Source organism: Eubalaena glacialis, chromosome 16 (genome assembly GCF_028564815.1).
Source record: "Eubalaena glacialis isolate mEubGla1 chromosome 16, mEubGla1.1.hap2.+ XY, whole genome shotgun sequence".
Classification (NCBI taxonomy): domain Eukaryota; kingdom Metazoa; phylum Chordata; class Mammalia; order Artiodactyla; family Balaenidae; genus Eubalaena; species Eubalaena glacialis.
This window is the reverse complement of record NC_083731.1, coordinates 82,943,022-82,958,656: the sequence shown is the minus strand read 5'-3', so window position 1 is coordinate 82,958,656 and position 15,635 is coordinate 82,943,022.

Genomic DNA, 15,635 nt, shown 5'->3' with positions numbered 1-15,635 from the left:
GCCAGACACGGGAGGGGAAACAAGCTGGATATAATCAGTAGGTGAAGAGGTCAATGGTCTAAATGCAAGATGGTGCCTGGACTAAGATGGTGGCTGAGAGGCTGGAAGAGGTAACATTATGAATAAGCAACAAACGGGAAGCATGGTTGGTGGAATGAGAGCAGGGAAAGGAGAGGGAGAATAAAGAACTCCTGGTTTTGAGCTTGGATAAGAGAAGATGCACAGTTCAGTTAGGTCCTTATCATTCCCCTGCCACATTCCAGGCCTGGGTCCAGGTGCCGGGCATCAACAGTGACTAAGAGACAAGATCGCTGCCCACAAGGAATGTTCATCCCAATGGGGACCTTAAAGACTCCAAGAGGTAAAAGAAGCACCTGAGCAAAGTCGGTCACAAGAGCCCAAGAGTGGGCACTTTCGACTTACAGCTCTGCGTAAAATTGTCATGAAAAATAAACATCTAAAGACGTTGGAAAGCCACTTATAATTAGGAGAAATGAGAATCCCTACACACTTGATCATAACCACGATGATGCCTTTATTACTCTCTCACTGTGTGCCAGGTACGGTGCACGTGCTCTGTATGCCTTATCTTATTTAATCCTTTAATGACCCACAGGTAAGGACATCTGGGTCAAAGGGCTAGGAGGTAGCACATCTGGGAGTCAAACTCAGGTCTATCTTATCTTAAAGCTATTGTGGGGACTTCCCTGGTGGTCCAGTGGTTAGGACTCCGTGCTTTCACTGCTGGGGGCCCAGGTTCCATCCCTGGTCAGGGAACTAAGATCCTGCAGGCTGCGCAGTGGGGGTCGCAGGAAAAAAAAAAAAAACAAAAGCTACTGTGAACTGACTTAATCCAATAGCGCTGAGCACCACTCTTGGGTAATTTGGGTTTATGACGTCACTGAGACATTGAAGGTGGGTGAGAGTTAGCTGTGCCCTCAGACCTCATTATCATGTTATTAGGAAAGCAATTCTCAGACCAAATTTGGACACAAATACAGAACTTTTATTAAACAAGGATTCCTTTAGAAAGCAGGCCCAGGACAATTCGTACAACCGTGAGCTTGATGGATTCTATCTCTTGACTAAAAATTTCCCCTGAGGCACAAGCAACAATATTCCAGAGGTAGGGCCCTAGAACTGGCATTAGGCAACCAGCAATTTTAACCAATGGCAGCTCACAGGACTGTCTTTGGCCTCAGTGCCATCCCTATGCACATGACCCCAGCTGCACTGGGTCCTACAGCATGCATTGGGGAGCATTTTTACAGTATTTTACCCAGTCTTGCAAACTTGAATACCTTTAATTCTACCATTGAGAGTCTATTTCTGATATTCATCATGTAGACTAACAAGTCTCTCATTTTGCCAATAAAAACTCATTTCTGACATGCATTATCTTAATATGCAAAGCCTCAGGTGGTGCTTGAAATTTGAAGAGCCGACATCTTTCTGATATATTGCCAGCTGACCACTCTCGGAGGCTGAATTTTCTATTACAGCAACTCAATGCCCCAAGAGTTAAGGCTTCAAATAATACAAACTCATGTTTCCATTCTCAATGTCAAGCTATTTTCAAGTAAACTATGGACATTAAAGTAAACTAATGCTCTTAACTGTTACTCCATAAAACCTGCCATATAGATTTTTAAAAATTGATACAGGGACTTCCCTGGTGGCCCAGTGGTTAAGAATCCATCTGCCAATGTAGGGGACACGGGTTTGATCTCTGGTCCGGGAAGATCCCACATGCCGTGGAACCACAAAGCCCATGAGCCACAACTACTGAAGCCCACGCGTGCCTAGAGCTGGTGCCTCGCAACAAGAGAAGCCACCGCAATGAGAAGCCCACGCACTGCAACGAAAAGTAGCCCCTGCTCGCCGCAACTAGAGAAAGCCCGCGCGCAGCAACAAAGACCCAACGCAGCCAAAAATAAATAAATAAATAAATAAATAAATAAATAAATAATTGATACAGATAAACTATAAAGTACCTATATTATTCTTTTTGACCAGGGAATCTTAAACTCATGGCCCAGGCATGGAAATAACAGCTAACGATGACCAGCTTTCATTATGGGCAAGGCATTGTGCTGAGAGCTTCAGATACATCTGCTCATTTAATCTTTAAAGTCGACTGATGATCAAGGTATTGTTATCACATGCCCACTTATGAAGGAGGAGAGTGAGCCTTAGAGAGAGCAAGTAAGTAACCTGGATCACAGAGCTCAGATGTGGTTTTGGGGTCTGGACCTCTGGGGTGGCGATGCTTGAAAACCCTGAAATTATCCTCAAAACGTACACGTGTGGGTCTCCATGTTGTTCATGTTGTTTCTGAGGATGGGGGGTGGGAAGGGACTTGCTAAGGGTCCTCGAAGGCTTTCAGCCTGGGGGTCTAAATCAGCTCAGCCAGAATCCAGATGCCTCGTCTGACAGCAGCCCATTGTAAGTCATCTTCTTAATGGAGGCACAAAGCAAATGCTTCATGTACTCCTCCGTGGACAGACATATTGAACTGGGTCTTTTAATCTAAAAACCTAGCATCATTGTCCTAATTTATGGAAAATATGTCAGGTAAGAAAAATCACATTCATAAGAAATCAATTGACCCTTTGTATTTCCCAATTTAGGACCGGGCTCAAAGAACAGGATGGCTCCATACCGGTGAAAAAGAAAAATCCAGGTCTTTTGCTTACTGTTTGTTTGTTAAAGAAATGTGACTTGAGGGAATTTTCCTGATAATGGCCTTGCAAGCCTTCCAGACTTTACAGGTGATTTCTAACTCTATGGTCCTTGGCTGTTTGAAAAAATAATCTACTCCCATATTTATTTACACCAAAGCAAAATGATCATGTTTACCTTGGCTCTGGTGAGGTGTTGACAGAACGGATAATTGAAACATCTTACTGTCAGTAAAGCAAACTGACTTGAAAAAGAAGATGAGGAGAGATAGAGGAAGTAGACATTTTTTTGGAAATACTTTGTCCTTCCATCTTCCTTCTGAGGTATCTTGAGTCTTCATGGAAGAGTACTTCAGGAATTAGTACAAAAAAGAAAATAGATGGTTTCTTTGATCCCTTCTCAAGCCATACACATTTATCTTAAGAATTGCCTGAGATTTTTATAGAAAGAGGTGTATAAATTTTGCAAAAACTTGAACCATGTTCTACTTACACATGCCCAGCAATCCACCACTTTACTGCCTTTCTTACACTCTAGAAATGAGGCTAAAACAAATGCCTGATTGTCCTTTGAGGCTCATCTGCCCCTTATACAAAGAGTTCCTGTGAGCACTGAAGCCTTGCTCCTTATAATACGAGGATTTGGTTATATTAATGCAGAAATTCATGAATTTCCCATTATAATGCTGGGGTATGCAGAATTGAGAACCTATTTCAGGTTAGTATATCAGACCTGAGAGAGAAATTGGTGTGGAAATTGATTTTTCCAAAGCCTCCACATTTCAAATGCAAAACCTCTTTTATCTGGTTACTTCTGGGGAAATCACAGCTGGGAGCTAATGAATGGGAAGAGACACCAAGATATCTTAGCTTCGTGTTGGCCCTAATTCCCCTTCCACCACCAATCCTAGGGGATGTTAGCTCTGAGCCTGAGCTCCTAGGAAAAGTCTCCTCCTACTGTCAGTCTGTGGCCCGTGGGCATTGGGGTCATTTTTCAGAGGTTGTCATGGTCATGTTGATTTACTCACATCCTGTCACCTGATCCCCAACTTCCTGGGGACTCCCAGTCCCAATGCATATGTGAACCACAGCAGAAGGGAGACACTTCCGGCTGGAGGACGGTAAGAAGACCTTTCAATAATGAATAGCTTCCTCTTTCTTCAAACACCTAGAGCATCTCCACTCTCCACTCTATGTCTCCTCTAAATCTCCACGACTGGATTGTAAATTCCATGAGACGAAAACCTTTGTCTTGCCTTTCTCTTGTGTATTTTCAACCACAAGCAGAGGGCTGTGAATATAGCAGACACCTGGTGAATACTGCTAGATTAATTCCTTCTTTGATGCGGCAGAAGCTTTCATTGATGTTGTATTTTCTTTAGTAGATGGAAAGCTTCATGAGGACAGGGAGTATGTATTAAACACTTTTGCATCTTGTGCAACATCCAGTTTAGTTACTAATCAGAGTAAATGGAGAGACAAATAGATAAGGCAGCGATGAGTAGACCAGGTTTTGTGATGCTTCACCGGAACAATTTATAACGTTGGAAAATGGGGAGGAGGTGGTATTTAGTTTTTCTTCCTGGCATGGGAGCACTTCCCTGGCATGGCTGATCACTCTCATCTCTTGGAACACTTTCTTCATTTGGCTTTCTTCTCACCTCATCCTGCTTCTCCACATCCTCTGCAGGGTTAGAGGTTAGAGCGCTCAGGGAGGAGAGCTCAGCTTGCGGGGAAGGATCTCCTGGATGTACTCTTGCACCTACACTGAATTCTTCAGTGCCCTTCTCTACATTTGCCAATTTCTAAAATTTTTTTCCTACAAAAAAAGACCTCTTTTTTTAACCTCCAGATTAAATCTCCAATTTCCCTCATCTCCACTTAATATGCCCACAACAAAACCCCCGATTTGCCCAACCCCCAAATCACTTTCTCCCACCTTCCCCGTGGTCCTCATCTCAGTAAACGGCAACTCTGTACTCACTGCTCAGGACGAAGCCTTGGGGTCAACTTCGGCTCCTCTTTCATTCTACCCAATTCTTAGAAAATCCTGTTGGTTTTACCTTCAAAAGATACAAAAACCCGGCCATTTTCACCCCTCTGCCACCTCCACCCTGTTCTAAGCTTCCACTGTCATTGCACTGTAAACTCATGAAGGCACAGACCTGGTCTGTGTTGTTCGTCGCTGTATCTTCAGTTCCTGGAACATTGCCCGGCGCACAGTAGGTGCTCAGTTGCTATTTAATGAGTATATCTCTCGCCTAGATGATGGCAGTAATCCGCTAACTCCGGATTTCTCAACCCTGGCACGACTGACATTTGGGGCTGGATAATTCTCTGTCGTGGGGGATTTGTGTGCAGTGCAGGATGCTTGGCAGCATACCCGCTGATACTCACCGATGCCAGTAGCACACTCCCTGACTCTCCAAGTTGCGACAACCCAACGTGTGTCCAGGCACTGTCGGATGTCCGCTAGGGGGCAGAACCACGGCCATGGCCTCCCCTTTCATGCGCATGCCACTCAGTGTCTGAGCAGCCAGAGTGACTCTCCAAACCTGTAAGTCAAACCATGGCTTCCTGTTGACTCAGAGCAAAATCCTAATACCTTACAGCACCCATAAGTCCTCTCCCTTCCCTGACCCCGTCCCTGCCCACTGCTCCCCTGTCTCAGGCCCACTCCTGCTGGTCCTCTGGACACACCAGGCACGTTCTGCCTCAGGACCTCGCCGCTAGCTGTCCCACTGCCTGGAGTATCCTGCTCCACAGTCTCTCACATGGAACCTGCAAAGCAGCATCCTCTGCTATCCTCAGCATCCCACCCCCGACCTTGCTCTGTGCCTCTGCAGTACTTACCACCTCTTGATAGACAGATGTGCCCAGAATGGCATGGCGCCTGGCAGTGATTGGGCGTTGGGTGAACGGCCAGTGGATGGGTGGGTAGACACGGGCAACAGTGGTTCTATTGTGGGTCCTCCTTCACCCTCTGTCTTTGGCTGCCTCCTAAGTCTTGCCAAATCACACGTTGGTTCTGTTTCCTCCTAACACTGAAATATGACCAGAACTCAACAAACGGTATAAAAGAAACAAACGTATTCAACCAAAAGCCTCACAGGGAATACCTTCCAGAAACACAGCCCCTTTATGTCCCAGGATTTGGGCTTTATTTGGGGTTAGCAGCACAGCTCAGTGATTGTGCTTGGAGTTAGGGTTCGATTGCCTGGGTCCATCCAGGCATCCTCTGACCCATGTGGTCCCAGGCGAGGACGTTTCCTACCTGTGCCCCAGGCCCTTACCTGTGACATGGGATAATAACATGACGGAATTCCCAGGGCTGTTGTGAGGATTAAGAGAGTTAATTATACATGTGAAGTGCTTAGGCAGCGAGCCCTGGATAAATATTTGCTAGTGTCATTAGTCTGTGTGTGTTTTGTCTTCATGAGGATTTGGTGCCTGGTGAAAAGATGAGCCTGTGAAAGTTTCTGCAAGTCATTCATTCAGTTGGTCCACAGGTATTGATGGCCTACTCTGTGCTGTGCTGTTCTAGGGGCTGGGAATACGGGTTGAAGAGGAGAAACAGGGTCCCCATCTTTCTGGAGTTTACATTCTACTTGGAGGATACAGCCAATAAGCAAATAAACAAAAAATGATCAGATAGTAGTAAGTGCTATGATAAAAATCAAACAGCGTGATGAGATGGGGGGAAAGGGGTTGCTTTAGGTTTCATGATCTGGACAATTTGCCTGGAAAGGCAGCTTTTAGGCTGTTACCTGAGTGACAACAAGGCAGCAGCCAGGCAAACACCCGGGGAAAGGATTTTTCAAGCACAGTTACCAGCTCATAGGGAGCCCTAAGCGGGCGTGGAACTAGGTGTGCCTGAGGAGCAGAAAGAAGGCTGATGCAGGGGTGGAGGGGTGGAGTGAGTGTGACGGGGAGGGTGGGAGAGAACGCGGTCAGAGGATTGAGTCATGGGGCACTGGAGGCCACAGTAAAGGGTTTGGCTATTTTGTTGAAGGCTGGGGACTCATCAGAAGGTTTAAAGCAGGGGAATGGCGTTTTCCAAAGCCCTCTATGGCTGCTGGGTGGGGAACAGACTGCAGAGAGGCACGCATGAAAATCAGGACTCCCGTGGGAGACAATGACAAGTAAAGCACGTGACCAGTGGGATGATGATGGTGGAGGTTCTCTCACGATGTGATGCTGAGATGCAGCTGTCCATCCTGTTGTTGACGAGAGGCATCAGCACCCAGCGAGGATGTGGTCCAGGTACACGACCCATCCTCCCGGCCCTGGAAGGAGGTTGGCTTAGCCCTTCAGGCCTCTTGCCTTTTTTCTCCCCAAGGAGACTTTCATGTAAAATTGTAATGTGATCAGTATGGGGGAAAAGGGTGAGGCTAGACTCCCTTTACTTCTAGAACTTTCTCCCATGGCTCCCAGGAATATTAAGAAAATAAACTAAAATAATGAATCTAAAGGGAGAAAAACAGCATCTTTGCAAACGCTGACCAAGAATTCTGCGCTGACAATGGATTTATTTATTAAACAGCAAGTTTTTGACAGGCGCAATAACTACATGTGGAAAATGTTTGTTTTAAGAATTTGGAAAAAAACACACAGAGACTTCTTCCAAAGGTTCAAAGCAGAAAGGCCCCTTGTTCTCCCCATTCTATAAATTCTATTCTGAATGAGGCCGTATGTTTCACATTTAATAAACTGTCACTGGGTTGGGAGAATTTCTTCTCTGGATCTAGTAGACTGAAGGCCAAAGGGTTTTTTGGTTTGGTTTGGTTTGGTTTTGGTTTTTTTGAGTTTTTGTTTTTGTTTTTGTTTTTCTGTTCTAATTTATACCACTATTTACAAACCTGCCATTTTCTGTACTTAGACTACTTTCCAGAATGCAGAGAAGAGGCCCAGTGAAGTTGTTAGAGGTCTTCTACCTCCTGGCTATTCAGAAGAAGCAAACAACTTCTGATCCCTGAAACAGTGGTCTTTGATCGGCCTATGTCAGATGTTTCCCCCGTTTGTCCATACAAGATGACTTATTGGGCAGCCTGGATTAGGGTTGCCAGATCAAGTACAGAACACCTATTTCAATTTGAATTTCAGATTTTAAAAAGTGAATAGTATTTTAGTATAAGTATGTCCCAAGCATGACAAGGACAAATAAGAGTCGTTTATTTGAAATTCACATTTAAGTGGGCACCCTGTCTGTGTTTTTATTTGATTAAGTGGCATCCCGAGCCCTGGCTGGGGCTGGGTGGGAAGCATTTCCAGCAGCAGGAGCTGCTCGCTCACGCCACACATCTGCTGCCTCCTTGGGCCTGTCCATCTCTGGTCACCTGTTCTTCTTTACCCAGCTGGACTTGCCAACATACCCTAAGAGGGTGCTGTCACTGGAGTGACCAGCTCTCTCTCTTTACCTTCTTTCTCGTGTCTCAGTTAGACTCCCATGTCTATATTTAAGACGTTCCCTCCTTCCCCTGCCCTGCAGTAGAAGCCATTATCCATCCATCCATCCATCCATCCATCCATCTATCCATCCATCCATCCATCTATCCATCCATCCATCTATCCATCCATCCATCCGTTCAATAAGTATTTATAGAACACCTTTTAAACACCAGATACCATGCAGCAAAGCCATAATCTCTCTGGCAACATGTTATGTGAACAATTATTGCTCTGTCTTGGAGCCAACTTTTTGGAAATCCTCCAGAGCACAGGGAGAAGCTATCGTGATGAACATACCAGCATCTGTGGACCTTTCCAACTGAGCCTACATACCTCAGATGCCACCAGTTGTCCTGGAAATAGTCCTGTGAAATGGAGTACAAGGAAGCCGAAAGCTTCCCATCCCATTGTTCAGTTAGGGAAAGCCACTTGTTGTAACAAACAGACCCCATGTGTAGTCACACGAGAAGTTTATTTCTTGTCCAGGCAATACTCCTGCGCAGGGGCGGAAATTGGTGGGCAGCCCGATTCAGCACAGTTATTCAGGGGCTTGGATTGGCAGAGGCTCTGTCCTCTTCACCAGGTCACTGGTCACTTCCAAGGTTGCCCAGAGTCATCATCATTCCAGCCAGCCAGGAGAGCATGGAGGCACGCATGGGAGACTTATAAGACCACGCCTGGAAGAGGCCCAAGACGATAAGAACATGGATTCGGTTAACTTCTCTGAGCCTCAGCTTCTTCATCTGTGAAATAGTCCACAGATGCTTCTCAAAGTCACTTGGTAAAACCTCTGCTGGGATCCACCATCGGCAGGTCTGACAACATTCCCTGGTGCCCCTTTCCCAGCATCAGACCTCCCCACACACCCCAAAAGCCACCCTGTGGGTAAAGGAGAACTGATCCCTCTTCGATTTCCCCATCCTGCCTGCTTCTTGGTTCTCGCCCTTTTCAACTCACTGCCAAGTGTGAAGACACTTCATCTGACAGGATGTGCTCCAGCAGTGCATTTACTGGCTGGTCTCTTTGGAACCTTGAATGCCTTTTTCCATAAAAGCAGCTGTAGGTGGGGTGGTCCGAGCCCCACTGAAGCCCAGCCCCCATCTTCTGGCCTAAGGCATGGGCTGGAGGGAGGCGCTGGTACCTGGGAAGTTCCCATGGCCGCATGTGAGGAAGATCAGCAGCAGGGAGTGGGGGGCGGAGTTCAGGGCTCCCTGGAGGCTTTGTGAGTGGCTGGTTCCCATGGCAACCGTGGGGTGGCCTCCACAACAGCCAGGAACCAGAGGCCCTGGCTGGAAGCTGACGGTAAGTTCTGTGCTTGTAAGTAAGCCTGGAGCCACCTGTGGATGCAATGTGGAGCAGACCGCCTTTCAAGCTGGGCTGTTTCCATCACCAGCAGGCCCCGAAAAGCTCTGTTTCTATCTCACTGGAAGAAACACTTACTGAGCATCTGTATGCCAAACACTGTAGTGGATGCTGGGAACCCCAGAAGAAGACGGTCACTGGCTCTTGCCTGGCAGGGCTCCCAGCCTGGAGCGGGAGTGAAACAAACATCCACACAGAGGGACAGTGCCCGTGTGACCCAGGCAGGAAGGAGGTGGCGGGAAGGCTCTGGGAGGAGGAGAGGCCGGAGGATGAGTAGGGTTTCAGGAGGAAGGGGGAAGGTTTGGTCTAAACAGCACCTGCAGAAGCTCAAAGAGAAGCTGCAGAGGCTTTGACAAGGTCAAGTGCAGGGTGAGTGTGTGTGTGTGTGTGTGTGTGTGTGTGTGTGGCGGGGGGGGGGCGTGGCACAGGGACTGCTGGTGGCCTTCTAGCAGGAGCTCCTAAGGACTCTCGATCAAGCTCCAGGTGGTTGTAGACCCTGAAGCCTGCTCAGAGATGAGCACTTGAGGACGATGAGTCCAATGGATACATGAATACTTCCAAAAATTTTACCTAGATTTAGATTTCTTGGATTCGTTAAAAAAAAAAGAGAAAAACCCCAGGATGTTTCTCTAATGTTTGGCAAACCTTGCCCACTGACAAGTCCTGTGTGCACCCTCCAAATGATCATGATTATTATATTCTGGCCTGGAGATCAGCTGGAACTTTTCTCAAAAGTTGGAGAACTTTACATGGTGGTCCCTGCCCTGCAGGGGGCGTCTTGTGGGCCATGATCTTTCCCCTTGCTCCACGCAGCCCGGCATCTACACTTGAGGCCACGGTAATGTCCAGGTATCCACATTCCCACGTGGGGTGACCAACTGTCCCGGTTTCAGCACCCAGAGTCCCTCATCCCAGGAAACCCCTCAGTCCCGGGGCAAACCTCCAGGACAGAAAGGAAAGACTCAGCCCAGACCTCAGGCTTCTAAGACGCTGCCGGGCAGGTGGGGTCATAGAGAGAAGGTTGGCTTCGAAGCCAGGCCTGCCCAGCTGATGCTTGATCTCTCTGCTTAGCTGAGTGATCTTAGAGAAGTTACTTCACCTTTTGGATCCTTTGTTTTCTCATCTGTTATAGGGAAAAAAGAATACCTATCTTATGGGTTTGGAAGTAATGTATGTTAAACACTGACACGTAGGATGTGCTCAGTAAATGACAGTTCACATCTTCCAGGCGAAGGCATAGCAACAGTCACCATATAATGTGGTACAAGCTGTGTTGAGCTTTTCTATAGAATGTTGAGGATGTAGAAGAGATGCATATAACTTGCAGTTGCTCCCGGGTGCTGACCAGACTCACAGGTGGGGCTCTCCTGCCTTGCACACAGCCACTGCGGACAGTGGTTAGAAGTTAGAGGAGGGCTTCCCTGGTGGCGCAGTGGTTGAGAATCCGCCTGCCAACGCAGGGGACACGGGTTCGAGCCCTGGTCCGGGAAGATCCCACATGCCGCGGAGCAACTGGGCCCGTGAGCCACAACTACTGAGCCCGCGCGTCTGGAGCCTGTGCTCCGCAACAAGAGAGGCCGCGATAGTGAGAGGCCCGCGCACCGCGATGAAGAGTGGCCCCCACTTGCCGCAACTAGAGAAAGCCCTCGCACAGAAACGAAGACCCAACACAGCCATAAATAAATAAATAAATAAATAATTTTAAAAAAAAGAAAGAGAAGTTAGAGGAAAAGCAAGTGCAGTGCAGGGAGGATGTAGCGAGTAGCAAGAAAATTTGAGCACAGAAGGTAACACACACAAAACACATCCAGTCTCTGAACTTGAGTTTCGTTCATGTCGGGGAAGGACATGCAGGGGGAGATTCTGAAGCCTGCAAGTGCCTGGAGCAGAGAGCTGGGTTGCCTAGCTGGAGGGTATAGGCATTCCAGAATTCCCAGGGAGTTCTGGAACATTCTAGTATATTCTGGCATGCCCTCCCTGTGGGCGAAGCCAGGGGGCAGGGAGAAATTCACATTCTGTTTGTGAGAAGATGCTGCTTTTGAGGAAGAGGTTGAGTCTGCTGACTCGTCTGCTTGAGGATGTCTCCAGGAGGACCACAGCAGCCGGGTGGCCACATCTGGAGATGGCTGCCCCTCTGGAGAGGTCAAGACTCTGGACAGTGAAGCAAACTTCCTCCAAGAGAGTGGCCAGGTCGAAACTGTACTGTGATTTCTTTCCCAGAAAGTCTGAAGAATATTAACTGTGAATATTAATATTTCCTCCCATGCCCTCTACAGCTGGGTGTCTCCTCTTGAAGGTCATCTTTTGTGCTGAAGCTGCAGAGAAGGCACTTTTCTTTCTTTTTCAGGAGCCGGAGCTCCTTTAAGAACGGCATCTACAGTGAAAGGAAGCAAGGTTAGTGACGAGAAGGTGTCCAGCCTCCCAAGGCTGCTCCTTGTCTCAGGACCAATGGCTGCAGTAATGGTGATGGGGAAGATGAGGCTGGAAGGAACAGCTGGGCCTGGTGGCTTTGCTCACCTGCCATCTGAAACGGCAGAGAATTCATCACCGGCCACATTTCCCTCCTGGAGCTGTGTGAGGAGGCAGCTTATTCACAAGGCCAGGTCTGGGTCTACTGTCCTGTGAGGACCAGAGCAGTGTTCTGCCTTGCCTTCTCCCCTGAGCCGTCTTTCCACCCCTCACCTGTGCACCTCTGGTGGCTAAATGTCATCCGCAGGGCCACGTGCATCCCCTTCACCTGTTGACCCTCTACCTGGGGGGCCACTGATTAGAGACAATGACCACGGGCATTTCAAATCTGAGCTCTTTCGGGTGGAAACGTCCTCGATGGTAGCATCTCACCAGAGTGGCCCTGGCAGCAGGTGGAGGGTAGTTTTGCGTGCTTTGCCTTTTTCTCTGCATACTTTGGGTTCTTAATAAATATAGTAAATTCCTAAGCAGGGCCCCCCATATTCAGTCTCATAAAATGTGGGCTTGTGTTATAATGGAGTAGGTGAAATGACCAGGTGAGCTTGGTGCAGAGGGCAGGAAATCAATCACTTTATAGCCACCCAATCTTACATTATTGTAGGTGAGCTATCTTGGGACTTCATTCTGTATGGAATGAAGACATTATTTCCACCAGGTGCAAAAGGAGCAAATTTTACCTGCATTTTGCAGACACAGTTAGTGTGATGATGAGAGATTCAGACGATTAGGTCATGGTTTGAGCTGGGGAGGCGGTCCTGGGGAAAGCTCTGGCCTCAGTACTACACTCGTCCTATTGCCTGAGCCAGGCGTCCATGTGTGCGAGCGGCTGAGCCTGGTGCACACCTGCAGAGCCCTGGGGTCAGGCAGTGGGAGTGTTGAGCCCCCAGGCCGGGCAGGGAGCCCCTCAGAACAGCGCCTGCACACCCTTCCCCCAGGCGCCCGCTGGAAAGCTGAGCAGGGCTGCTGGATCTCATTAGGCCACAGCTGCCCCGCAGCCTGGATACCGTGAGCAGAGCGCGGGCCTGATTTCCATCACCTGAGTGCTGATTCATCCTGTAATCATCATCAGAGAGCACATTCCAGGTCCGTGGTTTAAGAGGAAAACAAACTTTTGTCTACAATCAAGGAGCCATTCCTCTCTGAGGGTTTAATGCTTCGCTGAGGCTCAGCACCACTCCTCCTCCTGTCTGGATCTGACCATCTAGCTTTGATTTCAAAGACAGACCAGGAGGATGCTTGGAAGGGCACGGGGGCCCCCAGTCTGGATCTGCCTAAGATCTTAAAAGTGCAGATGTGGCCAGATGAATGTGCGCCGTGTGGATTCCCCAGGGAACGTTGGGCCCTGCATCTTTATTGGAAACACCCAATAAACCACGGGCCTCAAGGCTCTGTTGTTTTAGCGCAGGGCTTAAATGCAGCCTCCTTCAGGGTGCCAAGGCACCTGTGAGCCCACTGCTGCATGCGGTCTCCAGCAAACACAACGCCCTGAGGCCCCAGGCCGCTCCAGCCGGGCCAGATGGGAGCAGAGGAGACTCCAGTTTGCCCTTTACGTGCGGGGCGCGTTCTCACTGCAGGAACCCACTCTGCTCTGTGCACCAGATGACACGAGGGCCACCTGTCATCAGGGATGGGGAGGCGGAAGAGCTGTGCCCAGCCAGGCACCCGCTCACCCACGGGAGATTTTGAAAGCCAGCTGGCTGGGGCTCAGGGTGCGCCCTGGGGTGAAAGGACAGAGTTTGTCTGAGTGCGGCCAACCCACCTTCAACATTTCTCTAGGTTACAACCAGCCCAGCCAGCTATCCAATAATCAAGCTCAGACAGAATTTCTATTGGCCGGAGAGCCAGGAAATTAAGGCCTGTGTGTTGCATAGCTTCGCGTAAGAGGAAATACGTGTCTTAGCTACAGGGAGGTTCTGTTGTCGCTGAGGCCTGGAGAAGGCTGGCCTCCCGGCCGAGGGCTCGGGTGGCTCATGCTCGGAGGGTGGCCTTCCAGGCTGAGCTCAGTGGAACGCCACCAATGGACACGTGCGCAGCGGGCCAGCCAGACACAAGTCGGGGCAGGCTCCTGGCGCTCAGGAATCTGGGGTCAATTAGGGATCAATGGTGCCAGAGGACTGAAAACAATTGCGAACAGCAGGGCAGCCACTGGTGGTAACAGCAGTGGCATGCAGAATGCACAGAGACAACTGTGCTATCCCTAAAGTAAGTCAACATTTTACGCCTGTGCAAGGCCTTTTTCTCAACAAGTGGGATTGTCCGTGGTCAAGGTCGAGCCACTGGTCAGTGCAAAGACCAATGACTTGATTGATCACTTACCCTTTGCCATGGGTGCCAAATTCACAGTCATTTAGGGGAGGTGTCTGCAAACTTCTGAAGTACCACTGATGCTTTCCTCCTCTGATTTCACCCACACCTGACATTTTTAAGCTACAGGTTTCCGTGATTCTTTGACTAACCAGAATGCTAGGTCTTTACTTGTCTCTGTCATTTTTTCTCATGGCTGTGCCCGCTGTTACCTCCACGGCAGGGTGTTGGGGGTGGGTTGAGTTTCTAACACAGAGGGAGGGACACTGACTCAGGGGAGTGGAGGGTAAGTGGCGGCTCTTGGCAGAAATCAGAGGCAGCCAGACAGGACCCGGACACCCCGGTGACGACGTCTAGGAGATGACAGAGCCTTCCCAGGCCTCCTTTCCCCACATGCTGCTGTGTATACACTGAAGTTTGTGTCCTGGATCAGAATGACTCCTTCCTGCTCTGGCTGCCTGTTCCCCCCCCCCCCCGCCTTTGATGGAACTGCCTTTGGTCCCCGAATGGGAGCTGTCATCCCTCCCTCTCTCGGTCTCTGCCTCCCCTGGAGGGGAGGACGTCTGAGCCAGCCCCTCCCTGAGATGCATCGGGATGACAGCTGGTGGGGAAGAGGTGCTCCTTTCTGGGAGAAGAGCCTGGGGGCCGCTGGTGGTCATGGTCCCCACCTCCTGGAGAAAAGCGTCCACCACCTTCTGGTGACAATGAAACCAAAACGCGGAGAGCAGCATATGGTGAGAGCGGCCTGCAGGTTCTGTCTGAATTTGAACCCCTGCCCCCGTGGTCCCCACGGTGCTCCTGCTGTCTCTTGGGTCTATGAACCGATGCTCCTCTTTCTGTCCAAGTTCAAGTTGCATTTCTTGCTATTATACTTGTTAACAGATTCTTAGTGTTCTGTGTCATAGTGTCACTATTATTTCTGGTGCACAAGTTGGGGCACATTTTGGCAGCTGAGCACCCATTCATTTCAGCAGCTCCTGACACGTGGGGTGAGCTTGGGCGGCGATCGTCCCAAGCGAAGGCTCAGAAGACACGCAGGACTTTGCTTCTTCCCATCAGAATCTGGCATTGAACAAACACGTTCAAGCTCCTGTTTTATAACTGGGTCAAGACTCAGTTACACTCAGTTATAAATAGCCAATACTCAGTATAAAAAGTGTTATTTCATTTTGCACTTAGTGAAACATTTAGTATTTACGAGGAAAGATGAAAGGCAACAACAAGAAAAGATAAGCTGGAGATGACTCTATAACCTCTTGTGAATACTAGGGTTTGCGGTCCTTATGGAGGCTGGCAACTGTTAGCTTCCTCTCCAATGAGGAGTGAGCACGTGGGATGTAGATCAGATGTCAGATTTCCCCGGTCTTTCAA